The sequence below is a fragment of the Coccinella septempunctata genome, chromosome X (genome assembly GCF_907165205.1).
Source record: "Coccinella septempunctata chromosome X, icCocSept1.1, whole genome shotgun sequence".
Taxonomy (NCBI): Eukaryota; Metazoa; Arthropoda; class Insecta; order Coleoptera; family Coccinellidae; genus Coccinella; species Coccinella septempunctata.
In genome coordinates this window covers 5,172,210-5,188,402 of record NC_058198.1, presented here as the reverse complement: position 1 = coordinate 5,188,402, position 16,193 = coordinate 5,172,210, and the positions used below count along the sequence as shown (strand labels likewise).

Below are 16,193 nucleotides of genomic sequence, written 5' to 3'. Positions count from 1 at the left end.
TGTTGCAAACGGGCTCAAAAATACACTTTTTGCAATCACATATTAATGTCTTTCCACAAAATATGGGAGCCGTAAGTGACGAGCATGGAGAGCGATTCCATCAAGACATCGCGTCATTTGAAAAACGCTACCAAGGCAAAGGGGAACCCTCTATGCTTGCTGATTATTATTGGTCCATCGTTAGAGAAATACTGGAGTCGTCCTACAGCAGAAAAGACAAAAGATCTAAGCGATCGGAATCTTTTACACCATTGCAAATATTATAATGCATTGTTTTTGTTAAAAATCATGAATATAATTATTAAAAAACAACAAGAGCTAACTTCCACTTTTTATTTATCGTGCGTTTATACCTTGGCTAAGAAGATTAAAAATATATATATTTTCCTTAGGTGGGAGAACAAAGCTATAATTTTGTCGATCAGTGTAATTATTCCATTACTAGGAAAAAAGATCGAAGATTTTCATGGAGGTATTCTATTTTAGACTGGTCTGAGGATTTCACGACCTTATCCAAAACAGAAATGGATACAAAAATTACAGTTGCCTCTAGAGCTCCGCTCCCGGTCATATTCTGCTAAATTAGCCATCGTGTGATACACCGCGTTTATTGTGGTTCAAAGGAAATTCAGCTTATGTAGAACGTTGATCAAACGATATGCACCTCTACAAAATAATAAACCATTTGTACCAAAGCAATGTAACTGGTTAAACTGAGCAGCGTCGAAACATGATTTTTTCCATATTCCATTTACCTATTCCCAACCCTAAAAAAAACCAAAATGAAAACCATGGTTCGAACGAGGAAAACCCTTTCTTCTACCCTTTTACCTGGCATTACTTTCTAACCTCTCCACGAAAGTGAAGCAATAAAACGTATGTCCCAGTTATTAAATTTATGACCTTCTTTAATGCAGCCTATGTATAAAGATCCGCGCTTGAGCTGAAAATCTATGAATTTTCAGAAATATAAGCTTTATCTGAAGGGATATAAAATTTAATGCCACCATTTCCCCCAGTTAAATGAAATATAATCGTTAAATTGGGTCAAAGAAGGTTGAATCGTAAATCTCCTGTAAAATTATGTCATTGCCATACTGCCTCTGCTTTTTATATCTCTCGGGGAAATATTCACCGTACCTGACGAAAAAACTAGGGAAGAAAGATTACTGAAACACTGCAAGAGAGTGAACAACAATAGAACGAGACTCGGGACGGAAATGAGATGGCTTTTCAATGGTTTCGAACATTTTTTAAGGGGTTCGAGATGTAGAGCTGGCATTTTTCAATTTCACACCGAAGTAATTCACACTGTGTTCTCAAAGATGTTCACTGCCAGTAGGAAGATGTTTCAGGACAAAAAAAATACAGGAAATTGAAGCTGTGAATTTGACTTGAGTTCTACAATATTAATGAAGGAAATGCATTTTGTCTGATATGCACAACTTGAAGATATAAATATTATATAAGATTGTGGTTGACAGCACACGGCAAATATGATTCTATATATTTTTGGGTTACATCGCAATATATTAAGATATATTTTCATCTCGTCAAACCACATATCGTAAGCGAATATATTTCTGCGAAACTAGAAAATTCGAAAATTTTTAACAAGAAGATTCTTCAGTAATCATTTAGAAAAACACAACGAGGAATCAAGAATATCATGAGTTTTAAGTTCTTCGTTTCTGTAAGACTCAATTTGAGCAAAAAAAGCACGCTTTTCTTGTTTTCGAATGTTCTTATGTATAAGTATTGAATGGGGATGCACGACGACACAAAAAAAAAGGAATAACACCATCTCAATTCGGCGAAGCATCCAAGTTTCTGCATTATTTTCTGCGGAATCGTATATACGAGATTTGGGGATGAATTCGAAAAATCGCGCACGATAGCGGATCAAAACAACAGGATGAGGCTTTTTCTCAAACATCAACGTGCAAATTGAGTTGTAAAATGAAATTGAACGTCGAAAACAACATTATCAGAAGTTTTCCCTCCCATACAATTCTCGGTTAGTGTATTTGAAAAGTAGAATACAAAGTTCGCTGAATTTTTCCTATTCCGAACAAGATAAAACTTCTCTCCATGAGTCACACAATTCATGAGAGGAAAGAAAATCCAAGATATTTGTGTTCTTTCATACTCTCGATGTTCGCTTCTTCTCATCAAATATCTATTTTCATCTTGTATAAGGGGACGTTTGGGTCAGTTAAAAATTCGTCAAGACCGAACAGTCGCTCCGAGCTTGATGAAATTTTGAGACAAGAAGACTTGCTCTGTCAAAATATTTGGCACATTCAGATCTACAATTATTTTTCTGGAAGAAAGCTGATCTTTGAAAAATCCCGAAAAAAATGGGATCCTGAACTGGCCTGGTGCTTTTTACATCTAGTAATTTTTTCTTCGGAATCTAACGACATATTGGCCTATGACAGTGGAATCATCACAATTCAAACTTATACGCGTTAACTGTTTTGCGTTCGAGTTTAAACGTACATCAACAACCAGTTGCGATGTTTGTCATGAATTAGCAGTTCTATTTGAGTTCCTCCGGGTCCTATGTGCATGCAGACATACACAAACATCAAGTTATGGCTTATATTGTGCACCAGTTTCGGCTTCCGGTACACGAGTTACAGGGTAAGAAATCTGAAACTAAACCGCTTCAGGCCATTCGACACGACTTCTGACAAAGCGGTGGCGAAACGAATATCCCTTTTCGCCAAACTGACGCGAATGACAACGATACGACACTACCAAGTAAAAACAGTTGAAATTTTCGAACAGAAATTTAATTTCATTCACACATGTGAATTTTCGAATTTATATAGTTTTGGCCGAATGATTCGGTCTCGGATTTGGCTTGGAGTGTAGCTTCAAGTTACAACACGAAATAACTTTCTTCCAATAGTGAAAAACTTCGTTGAATTCTTGAGTCAACGCGACCCACATCGCGTTTCCTCTACCTCCGCGGATTTTTTTTTCTAATGGAACATATCTCTTCTACAGCGTTCTGTTAATCCTTCCACGGTATCATGACATGTAGCCCATTACGTTATCTATTAATTATAGGGGTTCAGAATGCTACTTCCCGATGCCGAGTCGAGAATAGGGTTGGAAATTTTTCATGGAAGTACCTGATAAACCAGTCTCATACCCATTAATTAATTTTAGGAAATTGCGTTATTTTCCTAACAATTAGGGGTTGAAATAGGAAGAAGGGTCCCGCGAAATCTGTATATTTACTACGTAGGCTATATACGAGATTACGCTTTGAATTATTACCGTCAACGCCACTGCCAATTGCGAAAGCTACTTACAGGGGTCACTTCTGGAAGGAACATTATGCCCGATTTATTAGCGAATGAGGAATGAGAGACCACGTGGATATATCAGATTTGGGACAGAAAAAGCATCTTGGAAAAATTGAAATAACTACAAAAGCTATACAAGCAATTGAACTGTTTTAACTGATGATTAACTGGCTTCAGATCCGATGAAAGCATCGTCCAAGACACATTTTTCGCGTAAACAACTGAAGAGTACTCCAATAAGAGTGCAATATTTAAATTACCACCATTAGGGCCGTTGAAATGACACATTCATTAGGTTGGGACAGATTGATCAGTGACGATATTTTTGAAATATTATTATATAAATAAACATTTTTCATTCATCATCTGGAGCAGTAACAGAGTCCGCTGGGCTGACAACTTCCATTCGTGAGAAATCTCGAAGGATTCAGCAAAAAAAAATGATAACTGGAAGCAACTTTTGTATACGAATTAATATACAACAAACCACCCGTCTCATTCCGAGGAAATGAAGATACAATGAAACATTAGTTCATGGGCAGGACGATAAGTTGAGTAAGAACGTGCTCGGCGTTATTCAAATCCTCATTGTCGCGCAGATAAGTTCATATCGTACAAACTGCCAACAAAGAGGAGTTCCTTTATATAAAATCCTGAATACAATTCCGAAGACGAGGGCCAACTTAATTCTAAACACCAAAACACACGAGGCAATGATAAATTACAATGTTTTGTTCCCCTAATGTCTTTCGCAAAATTCCCCGAATGTAACAAAGAGAAAATTATCGTAACCTAGTACGTCTTGCGGCAGGCTAAATCCCAGCAGATTATTTCAAATGAGCCACCTCCTGTTATTCTATCTCACAAAAGTGTGCCAAGCCCTGAAAACGCTAAAATGCGAATATCAATTTTCAGGATTGTCCGACCGATTTGCCTTAGCGAAAGACTTAAAAGTTGAAATCCAATTCGTTCTTCATATTCTTGAAAATGTCTCTAAAAAATAACTGACGAAGAAATGGGCACTGTTTCATTTCTTCGATTTGATACTTATTGAACTGATTAAACTAAAGCGTGCATTCCGTGGGGAGTGTAAAAGATTAAAACATCATCGAAGCCGCAGATGAACAGTTGCGCAAAATACTATTCTCTCACAGACAAATAGTTGAAGAATGACCGAAAGATACATGAGCGAAGGGGACAAAAGTGCGACTAATCGTATGGATCACTTCATCAACTCCATGCTATTCCTATTGAACTATAACCGGAGAGGACGCAACTCAAACAGCTGTACCATGAGGGTGTTACGTTGTTACCAAGTCCCAGTTCGTCTAGGACCATTGTCGTCTTATTCTTTCATCAGATGAACAGATGGCGAAGGCCAGATAAGGGTCTAAATGTGCGGATACTTCTCTGCGTGGTGCTTAAAATATGGCTGCCTAGAGCGGATGGAGATATCAGGGATCTAAACGTTGCCCTGTCTATTTGGAGACCCGGTGAATTCTATTATGCATTGTGTTCGGGATTAAATATTGTATACGTTTTGCCGAAAAAAAAAGTTGCCGATTCTTGTCAACCTACTTGACCGCAAATGTGGAAACGTCTCCGTACCTGACAATGACAATGAATGACAAATATTTTCGACTTACCCCCTCCTAATGTTCGCCCAAGTCAATTACGTCCCATTAAAAACAAACCTTTCATTTATCAGTTCGAGCGAATTTACGTCCATATTGATAGTAGTTTAGTATCTTCTTTTATCGATCGATAATGAATTTTCGAAAATCAGCTTTCACTTTTCAAATTGAAATAAGAAAAATCTAACCCTCAATGTTTGCAAGGTTCGCACCCTTCAGATACTGGAATCGAATTTAACGATTTTAAGAATATAAGTACAGTTAAGCCTTCCTCAATGGGGCGATTGAATTGCCCCTGTAGATGCAGAGACACTAATGGCAAAATAAAAAAGGACTACGATTCTATTTCGGACCGTGAATTCGCAGACTCATAACAGCCGTGGAAATAATTAGCAAGGAGATTTAAGGAAAGATTAGACTAATGAGAAATTCAAATCTCGGTCCTAGAAGTGTTTCAGAATATATTCAGGATGAAAGAGATATTTTTATCTTGAGTTACGAGGAGCTACGCTAGCGGGAATAATCTCATGCACATTAACTATTATTTCGGACCAAAATTGATTTCATCTAGGCCACTAAAACGAACGTCGAATTGTATAGAAAAAGAACAGGGAGGGTTTTGATCACAATGTTGGCATTTGGTGGGAAGTCTGGCAATAATCAATTTACGAGTCTAGACGGCGACGAAAGCTTTCACAGGGTGAACCCGACATATTTCAACTCCAGGCGGGGGGTAGTTCTGACCACTTTGTTTACCACCCCCTTCTCTCCTAGGAAGGCAGTGATAATTCGCGGGACAATACAGCGAAATTAATTTAATAATTCTCTTCATTTCGGCTAGGCCAATCTGTGCCAGAGGCGAAACACTACTACATAACCAAGGGCATATCGAACAAGGGTGAAAAATTCTATTGACAATAACAATGCGGTTTATTATTTCGATAAATAAAACTTCCACATCCATCAGACAAAAACTACCTATAATCCTTATATTTTCTCATCCCATTCATTTCCGAAATCAACAAATATTACGAGTTTCAGAGAAAAGGTCTGAGAGGAAAAGGGTTTTTCATTATATTTTTGCACATGTCTCAAAACGAAGACTGCGAAAGGCTCAGAAGGTATAATTTTCATGTTCGATTGATAGGTTCATATTCGGAAATAAGGAAGCAACTGATTCCACAAAATTTGTTCGAAAACTTAGTCCGCAGTAAGTTTTCAAAAAGTTGATTTCGACTTGAATGTCAATGTGAGTACGATTTCAGCCTGTGCCATTTTTCTACCACAAAATAAATCGGTTATGGCCATCATAAATGATACTGTCCCTGAAATTGGTCCACCTTCAACCGTGGGGGTTTTATCTCGAGGGGTTTATTCTTCAAGAGTTACATAGGTACGCCACTGTGACGCATCTATCTTTCATGCCGGAGTAAATCAACGAATTGAGTCCGCTAAACTAGCCCGACTGTTTCCGAACACTTTGTCGCTAGGGTGAGCTGAAAGCTTTCAGAAAATTAGTTGAAACACTAGTTAAATTTTGGTAGGCCACTACGAAGAGAAAGCTATTTGAAGTTTAAAATTAGCGATGCTTCCTCGGACCCCAGGAACTAAAAGGTTGGGCACTCGTCGGCAAAAACACTGTGTCAAATTTACCGTAGAAAAGGGTCGACCCGATTAATCTGTCCCAACAGGGCTTTCCACACGGCAATTACTGCAAGTTCGCCTTTTTTTCTTTTCGATTTATTCTAAGTGATCCATCAAACTGAAGAATCGGTACGACAGGTCGGGGGCAGTCTTGACAATCAGATATCATATCGATTGGTAACTCCAGGAAACGTAATAATGGATCGAAATCCGCAAACCACGGTTTCTAGCTTATTGGCTATCATCAGTGCGGTACAGAGACGATATATGAAGGTAAGAACTGCATGAAGTCCAATGTGTTTGAAACCATCAGATCGTCAGTTGAATACGATGTGTTCTGGCTATAGTGCACATAAAAGTTTTACTTTCCGCCTGTAGATTTTTTCAGTAAATTGTACTAAAACTGCACTTGAGTATTATAAGTACTATGAATGAGGTACCGGATAAATATCGAGTACACTACATTTTGACACTGATGAGTAACTAGTACTGTCTCGGCTTGTTTTGTATCATCATAGACGTCAGGTCTTTGTCTTGCCATCAAACAACAAAATCGTGGATTTCATAGGAGGTTGCATTGCATTACAATCTTGAGTTCTAATGTGCCCCTCATCACAGATATGTCGTGTACCGCTCGCCATCCAGTTCCAGTGTTCAAATGAAGTATCTGGGCACCAGGTGATCTGCTCCCAGCAGAATGTGCACTCTGCTAGACCCATTCTTAATGGATGCTTTTTGAGGCGGCAATGCCCTGTGAGGAATCCAGTTAGAAGGTATAACATATTCTTGTTAAGATCCCGAAGATCCGAAGGGACTTTTGGAATGTTCCAGTCTAGGAAGATTTCTCAAGTGTAATTTTCGTTCGATTTTTTCCTGCTCCTGAAACTCTTTCTTTAAAGTACATTTTCCTATACCACAGAAAAGTCCTGGACCAATGAAAGGAGTTTATGGAATATCAAAGTAGATATTCGAGATACCCATAACTGGTACTCATTTTTGGACGATGCAATGGAACTGAAACTCACTACAACTCAGTATAACCATTTGTACAGTACAGTTACGAAGACTTGAAAAAAATTTCTGCAACTCAGAAACTTTTCGCGAGGTGACAGTCAAATATATTTTCAAAATAACCACTTCCGTTATTAGATCTGATAACTTCTCAAGTTATTCATGTAGTGAAGGTATATAAATAGACATCTCTGAAATTTTCGCGAGGATTCCTCATTGAAAACGGATAAAAGATGGTAATTGTATTCGAAAATGCAACGTTACATACCGCAACTTCGGTTCCTTCAAAATAGAGAACATTCATGATGAGTCATCCTGGTGTATATCGGCCAGAAAACCGAATATCAATTTTAATGGAATACGAGAATTGCCGGCGTGAAACTCCTGCTGCGCACAGCTACAACAAGAGGAGGATCGCATTAAGTTGATTCAAATGGAACGGCCATTCTCTGCGATTTCAATAAATTCCAATAATTCATTGTTGCATCTCCCCCTAGGAAATGACGGGCGGAAAAATGGCGCAGCCTCCGGCAGCGACATTCTTATAATTCGTTTATGCGGTACTTTCAGGGGTGGCCGACCAATAACTCAGACTGATCTAATTTTCAACTACAACGTCGCCCATTCATTCAATATACGTAAACTACAGATGTTGACGTTTCGGCTAGAGTGATTTGATAAATCGATCAGAGAAGACGCGCATCTGCCCCGAGTCGGCGTCCCGACGGTATGCCACCAAATTATGCAATTTCATTTACATGCCTCTCTGTTTGTCATTTTCAGCGTAGTTACTATTTCCCGTTGAATCCCCATTCATCCCAAGGATTAACTGGATGAGAGGCAATCAGTCAGGAGACACGCATAAACAACTTTCTGAACTACGCAATGTCCCTATATATTTTCTGCGCGTACGTAGAAATCACTGCTCTCCTAGACCTAGCAAAATCCAGGACACGAGACCCCAAGATGAGCAAATCACGCTCACTGTCTACCACTGAGCATTTCGGGACCCCCTCTAGCAAGATTTTCGTTTTGAGCATAGAGTACCTTGAAATCGTAGTGCAGGAAGGCATCCTTTGAGAGTACCTAATCAACAAGGAGATGGTCTCTGTTAAATATTACATCACAGTGGTCTGTAATCCCAAAATTGAAGATTTCCTGCGTTCATGCCACTATGTTCTGCGAAAATATTTCTTGAATTCAATCCAAAAGCCTCCTGGCTCCCATGGGATTTCGAGATCATTATGTCTTCAACAGGATAGATCTCCAGAAGATTTTTCTACATCTTCCTTATAAAATCTGCACAGTAGTTGATCTTTAAAGATACACGTAGATAACATAAATGGTCTGCTGTCTACGCTACCTAAGCTGTGTTGTTTTTTGGCATCACTGTAAGTCTCTCTCTGGTGAGTTCCTCGTTTATTATTTTTTCAAACACAACCGACCCAGCTCAATCTATCTGTTATTGATTTCATATTTTTCCTAAACCGACCATTGGAGTGAAAATTAACAGATGATAAATATCAATTATAAGCCAAATCAACATCTCGCATGGAACAGGAGAGACTCTACTGAATACAACAAAGTGAAATGTTCCAAAGAGGATTCTCCCATCGATAAGACTGGGAAGTTTTCGAAATTTTACCCTGCAGTATTGCCCATGAACAATCACGGTCTTACGAGAGTTTAACGCGAATATGTTGCGAGTTTGTCCAGCTCTTACGACTCCCACGCATTCGAGAATCAACCTGCATGCTAACCTAGACCAGCCATTATTTATGGTTTTGTCAAGCTTTGACTTGCGACCGTTCAAGTAAACATTAATTTTATGGAGGTGATCTGACGTTTACGGGTTTGTTAAACTAAATGTATCGATGTTAAATCAGTACTGTAACAACTCGAATCAATATCGCGCAGATATTTGTGTAAGTACCATTCATCGACATTCTGTAATATGTCAGCGCTGCAATTTCGACCCATTTCGTTGAGTTACTGACCAGTCGTCTTTGAGGGCACTTTTCGATCGGTAATTCAGGTTTAATTGAGAATGATATCCGCTGTCATTTGATATCTGTCACTGGAATAATGGAATGTTGGAGATTATTAATCGCATTTAATTTAATTTAAGTACCCTTGCACAGCGAACTGAAGCACTGATTTTGGAATATTCAAATAGCATGGCTCATCGATTGTGTACTAAAGTGATTGTTTCAGTTCACTCGCTTATTCAATTTTACAAAGGATCGGTGCACAGAATAACGAGTTCGGAAATATTCATATCCTCCACTTACAACGAGGAAGGTGTTTTACTTCGCCCGAGAGTTAAAGCTATGCAGGAGGTGAGAAAGAAAACTGGAAAATGCATACGAAGCAGGAAATTTCCTATAGACGATACGTAGGTGGTGAGTAAACATAGATAGATAATCCACTATCATTAATTTTCACAATATCTAATTTCCGCATGAGTCACAATTGTACTGAAATCAATAAATTGCACTGCATTCGCAAAGTTCGCAAACTTAGCCGAATCAACGAGAGTATGTTTGATATTCTGCTTCGTGAAAAAATGCAAAAACATTCGCGAAGAATATTTTTAGCGATATCAAACAGTTTCGTAATTCGCAATGTCGTACAAAACAAATTTACTCAACCGAATTCCGTCAAGTATTTTATCATTATTCATATTAAATGAAAGGCTGATAACTTTCTGAAGTCTGTTTGCTGTGTACATAAAGCACCAACACAATTAATTCTGGGTTACGTCCTTGACGGTGCATTCACGATAGTAATACATAAAAATAGCGGGCATTTCGATTGAGTGTATTGTCTGAACGAAACAAAACAGTATAGCGGAAAATTAAAATTTCAGATTCGATTTCTGAAGCAAATAAGGAAATAGAGTAAACAAGTAATAGTTCTGTCCTTATCCAGGACTGAGAATGACCGAAACACCAATGTCTACATCCGCAATATGGAGTTTGAGGATTGCATGCATCGCTCAATTCATAATCTATTCGTGAATATTAACCCCATCTTCAACCAACAGTTGCAGCACCTGAAGCTGGTTTTAGTTTGCGATCTCTTAAATTTAGCAAGTACAGTTGGGTGTAACTTAATACCTAAACGTAATGGTTGTAAAGAACTGGATGCGATATGCGAACGTTTTCTGAAACAAGTACTGAGAGCACCTTGGCTGAGTAAGAGGGAAAAAAAGAGCAACTCTTAATGATAATATATAACATCCATGTGACCATAAATTCAGGTTAGAATATATTACATCTTCAAGGAGTCTTTCCGCACATCATTTATTCAGCGGAAAAAACTCGATAAATCTAGTTGACGTAGTCAAACCGAAACTGCCATGTTTTATATATTTATATGAGCATATACATTTTTATTCGGTACGATATTCTATATTGTTGTTTCAATCAAGATTAATGTGTCACATTGTGGAACTCGTTGCACAAATCCAGGCGTCGGCTTTGAATAATCAGCGGTCTCTGTTTGATGGTAACAGCAACTGGAAGGATACCTCGAGGTTGCTGAGCTTTAGTACCTCCAGATGAGGAATAAAAACGCTACGAATTTCATATATGGCTTCATCATTTCTGGACTATCTTCTTCAAATACTCAAGTGCATTTTCCTCAAAGATTACATGGAAAATTTGACCTGAACCTGTTTCGCCCCACCAACAACTGAATAAGCTAGACTCGAAGAATTTTCAGAATTTAGCCTGCTCTACCTGACAAATTGGTCCTTTATTCACAAATTAGAAAAACGTTGACGGATTTCTCTCAAATTTTGTACTTCTGCCCCAATAAAGCCCAATACGGCTTTTGATATAATCTGAAGTATTGTGAAAATATCTCGAAGAATCACTCAAAAAGCAAGTCCAGAAATAATGAACCAAGGAATGAAATTTCAAGCCGTTTTTCAATCTAAGCAAAGCGGAAAAATAACACGAGAACAATTAACGATACTATTTTCTTAACATGTATGTATATCTGCAATCTCACAACCGCATGAGTGAAGAGCTGATTAATTTAAGAAACGTTCCTACAATTTGAAAATGATCAGTACTCATTACTAAGTATGTAGCCTATGTAGGTACGTATGATGTTGTAATTCTACTATACGCAACCATGAATACGTAAGATGCAATTACAGGATATTACATAGGTAAGATCGTTGGATGATGCTGTTACTATTTTTATTCTTCTCCATGATTCAACTAATACCATAAGTGATAATAAATAATTATGATTAGTTGGAAAAAAGGTAGTCAAGGACTCCATACGATCTATCGAAAACTTTGACGCAACGTGATATTTTTTCGTTGCTCATGGAATACAAATAAGGAAATAATAAAGGAATTGTTATGTAAATTTAGTCATAGGTATTAATTTGCAATCAATGAAAGAACGTTCGCGATTGACAAAAATACCTTGAGAAACTTTCAATGTATGATTTTTTGCCAAGTTGAATGTATAATCACTTTTCCTCAAACAGAAAGTTTTTCAAATGAGACCTTGACATGAAAACTGATTTACGTATAATCGGTAAACAACTCAAAACAATTCGTACCTCGGAAATAATGAGTAGTTTCCGATTGAGTCTTATCGATGCTCAAAGTAGGATCAGGTTATGATGTCGAGAATTTTCAAGCTTCAAATCAAACATACGCACCTTTCTTCCCCGTATTTCCCCCAGAGAATTCTCCTTTATAGCAGTTACTTCCACATTTTTGCTTCGACAAAATCGTATCTACAGCCCCCAACCTAGCGGTTCCAATATATAATCGAATATTTTACTTTGATCTCAACGCACTTCTCCAAGCTCTGAAATCAAAATCCTTAATCAGATCCACAAAATTACTGAAAAAAAAAATGTAGATTAAATAAACTGTTCGAATAGGAAAAAATAAAGAATAATGGATAGAAGATCGAGAATGCACATCAAAAGAAGTTGTTCCTTATTATATGAAGTTCAAATTGATATCGTCTTTGATTAAAATAGCATCACAATAACTTTACAAGCTCGCTATCCTCTTTGATGAAGGAATTCCAAGAAATATTTTTCCACGTTTGTATTTTCCACTTTGTCAGACACAACGCGCGGCGCAGTTGAAGAGATGAATTCCATAAACAGATTCATTTCATTACCCATGAATACGAATAGAATTCATAAGTCTCATATCGAATGAAGAAAAAATATATGTTTGGATATCTACATACTCAATGGCGGTTCACTCGACGATCTGATTTGAACGAATTCTGATATTCGTCATTTTGGACGGATCGTCATTTCGCCACTACACTTTAAAATAACGATTCGTTATAATCCGTATAAGACAAAAACCTTTTTGTATTCACTTGATATTTGCTAGTAACAATCTCACAGAAATTTACGAATAAATCCCAACAGACCTTCAACATGCTTTATTTTCTGTCGAGCACGAATCAAATCTAAAATAAAGGATATCATCCAACCTTATGCTTGTCTGCAAAAGAGCAAAAAATCACTGAAATTGAAAACCGATCCTGCAATACGCGAAATGATTCCCCCATACCGACGTCGAATCGAGCGAAAAAAAAATGAAATCAATTCAAAAATATCCTTCGACCGCATGAATATTTCCGAATGTATCTTCCGTATATCCTGAAATTGTTCGGCATTGTTTTCTAGACCATTCGCTCCGTTTTCAGAGATGAAAGGCCGCCAATAAAAATTGTTGTGTATTTACGCTGACCGTGAATAAAAATTTCGCGGCTGCGAAATTGAGTTTCATCCCTGGTTTTTGCCGATGGATTTCCTGCTTCCCGCAACGCCACCTCCATTAGCTACGGTCGGGGTTATTTTCAATTTATACCTTCCCTTTATTCGTACGACAGAATTTGAAAAGGCAGATAATGATATGAAAAGAGATAATAAATTACTTTTGACACTTTCGCATTCGACGTAAACTTCTGGAGATATGTCCTGATCGCCTTCCCCGCCAACATCTTCAGTGAATAATGAGGGCATTTGGGACTTTTTACCACCGAGGGGAAATCTCAGTTTACTTTATATCATTTCGTTTCTTGATTCGCAATAAAGTCCCTTTTATCGCATTCTTCAAATCAGTTTCCACTCCATTTTTCATTTATTGCCAACTAAAACTCGCCCCTGCCTACTTCTTCAGATGATTTCGTATCATGAACTGTTTCAATTTTGGCCAAATTACTTCTTTTCACAAGGAGAAACATTTATGTATACAGGGTGCAACAGGGGTCGGAATCAGAGTGATTCATACTGTCACGAATATAAAAACGTCAACTAAATCCAAATTTCTGAAAATTGCTCGAACGTTTTCCCACTTTCAATTTTCAAGAATCAATCTTAGCCGATCACTCTCAACCAAATACCTGCATGTCTAGCAATAACAGTGACGTCCAAATTTCTCATGATTGCACGCCTAAAATTTTTAACCCATCACGTTTCCCCACCTTGAAAAGGCGGAGAAATCCAAAGGACGTGGGCGTGACAGGAGCCATTGCATCGGCTGTGCTCTGTTGCTCATAATTATTATACTGAACTGCATATTAGTGCTTATTCCGAAGAATTGCGTACATTGCTCTCAACGATAAAAAATTGGCTCTTGAAGCATCGTAATCAAGAGCAATTTCAGGGGTACAAAGGAAGAACGGAACGTCTATTCAATGACAACAGCCAACCGAGATGATGGTCCTGGCTGACCTTAAAAAAACTCGTTTTCGCAAATCTTCCCGGAGCCCTTTCATCATACTTTACGAATTCTGATCGTAACCATTAATAGACGCCGAGATTTTATAATGCCAGCAGAAATACATACGAAGAAATCCACTGAAACAAATCGCCTGCGCAATAATTTACTCGTCCGATTCCCGATTGCGAATTACGAGCCTGCGCGGAGTGCCAAGCATGCGATACTTCTGTGATAGTGAAAATGCCGTAGGATCTCAGCTTTTGCTGGCAAACCAAAAATGTATCCGATATGACTAGGCTCGAGTTACAATATATATTTTGCTAGTTGTAGTTGAATATTGATAAGTATTTTTGATTCCAAGTATTTGGGTATTCTCTACTGCAATAAACAACCTTGATTAGATTGAAACTCAGTGAGTAGAAGTAAAGTACCGATACGAAGACTTCGCAGGCATTCCCTCAAGAAAACAAATTCTTTAGCTTAGAGACTATTCGCCAGATGTAAAAACATGTTTGCATGAACCTCTCACATGAAGTACAAATAGTCTAGACAACCTGTACCTGTAGATAAGATACGAAGGAAATAAGAAATATGATTCTGCATAATATACGTTGAAAATACGACATCTGTATCATTACAAGTTCGGATATTTTTGTTAGGCCTTGAAGGAATATTCTTCGTGAAGAGATACCATCAATCGACTCCCATTCTTCCCATTTTCAGGTGTGAAATGTGCAATGAATGTAAGGTCAAACTCGATGAGGGGAAAATTAGGAATTATTCACGCTCTCAAGAAACTATGATTCATACTCAGGTATATTTATCAGTAGAAATGCTATCGATGAGGCAACATAAATGCTATTGCGGCCCCAAGCTGTTACTCATGGCGAATCTGTATGGAAATGGCATTGTGAAGAAGAGAATCGATTAAATATATTACAGCAATTAATTTCAGAACGAAGTCTCGATAGAATTGACTGCACACTTTGGCATTTACACAGAAAAATTTGTAAATGTTCAAATGCCGTCCCCATATTCTTTAACTCTAAATAATAACTATGGGAGAAGAAGACATCAGTGAGAGAACATATAAAATTGCAAGAGAAGAAGGAAAACATCCTTCGTGACTTGAATGACTTAATGACGAAAGCAAAACAAAAATTTCATTTTCATAATTAAAGAGTAAGAGTAGTGGACATCAAAGACGAAAAAAAGCTACCACATTAAACCACAACCTACTTGTATCGATATGTCCTGTGGAGGATTGATACATCAGATGTGTGAATTGAACAATGGTACTAAACCCTTTACGCTCATTCAATTTTATTTCCTGTTACATACGCAGTTATGAATTTATTGCACATAAAAGATTTCTAACCCACAATGTAATCGGTGATAAATTACAGATTCATTTCTCAAGAACTTACATTAGGGCTCATTTAAATATTGGATCATAACTAAGGATAATACGTACTACTACTTCATAGTATATTATCAGTTATAGAGAACTTTTGCTGGGATGGATTTCTTTTCTGGAGATTGGATAAGTTCTCATCGACTAACCATCGCCACTATAATGCCAGACATATCGTTTGAATAATATTGACTTTATTCATTATTTTATGAAGAGAAAACTGTCAAGTGCGAGTCCTAAACGATGGTAATGGCAAAAATTCAACTCTTGGATTGGAAATATTTTAATTTTCTTTTCAGTAGGAAGTAATGGACTGAAACTCCGTCTAGGTTTCAGTCCAAAAATCTAGAGTACCATCCCTCTAAAACTCTTTTTTCTCAAAGGGTTTTATACTGAGAGTTAAAGGTTGGGGGGTGAAATTTGAATTACTTGAATGAAACTTCAT

The 16,193-nt window shown here is 37.6% G+C and overlaps 1 protein-coding gene across 14 annotated transcripts in view; it reads right to left on the bottom strand.

The window, feature by feature from the left end:
• The window catches only part of LOC123322257 (latrophilin Cirl), a 137,692-nt gene that overhangs the window by 96,373 nt on the left and 25,126 nt on the right, over window positions 1–16,193 (bottom strand). For 12 of the 14 annotated variants that reach the window (XM_044910178.1, XM_044910175.1, XM_044910184.1 and 9 more), the window contains exon 2: window positions 12,297–12,448. The exons of the other annotated variants lie outside the window; for them this stretch is intronic. The gene's annotated coding sequence lies outside the window, so the exon portion shown is untranslated. The remainder of the gene's footprint in view (window positions 1–12,296; window positions 12,449–16,193) is intronic. 14 annotated transcript variants of the gene reach the window in all.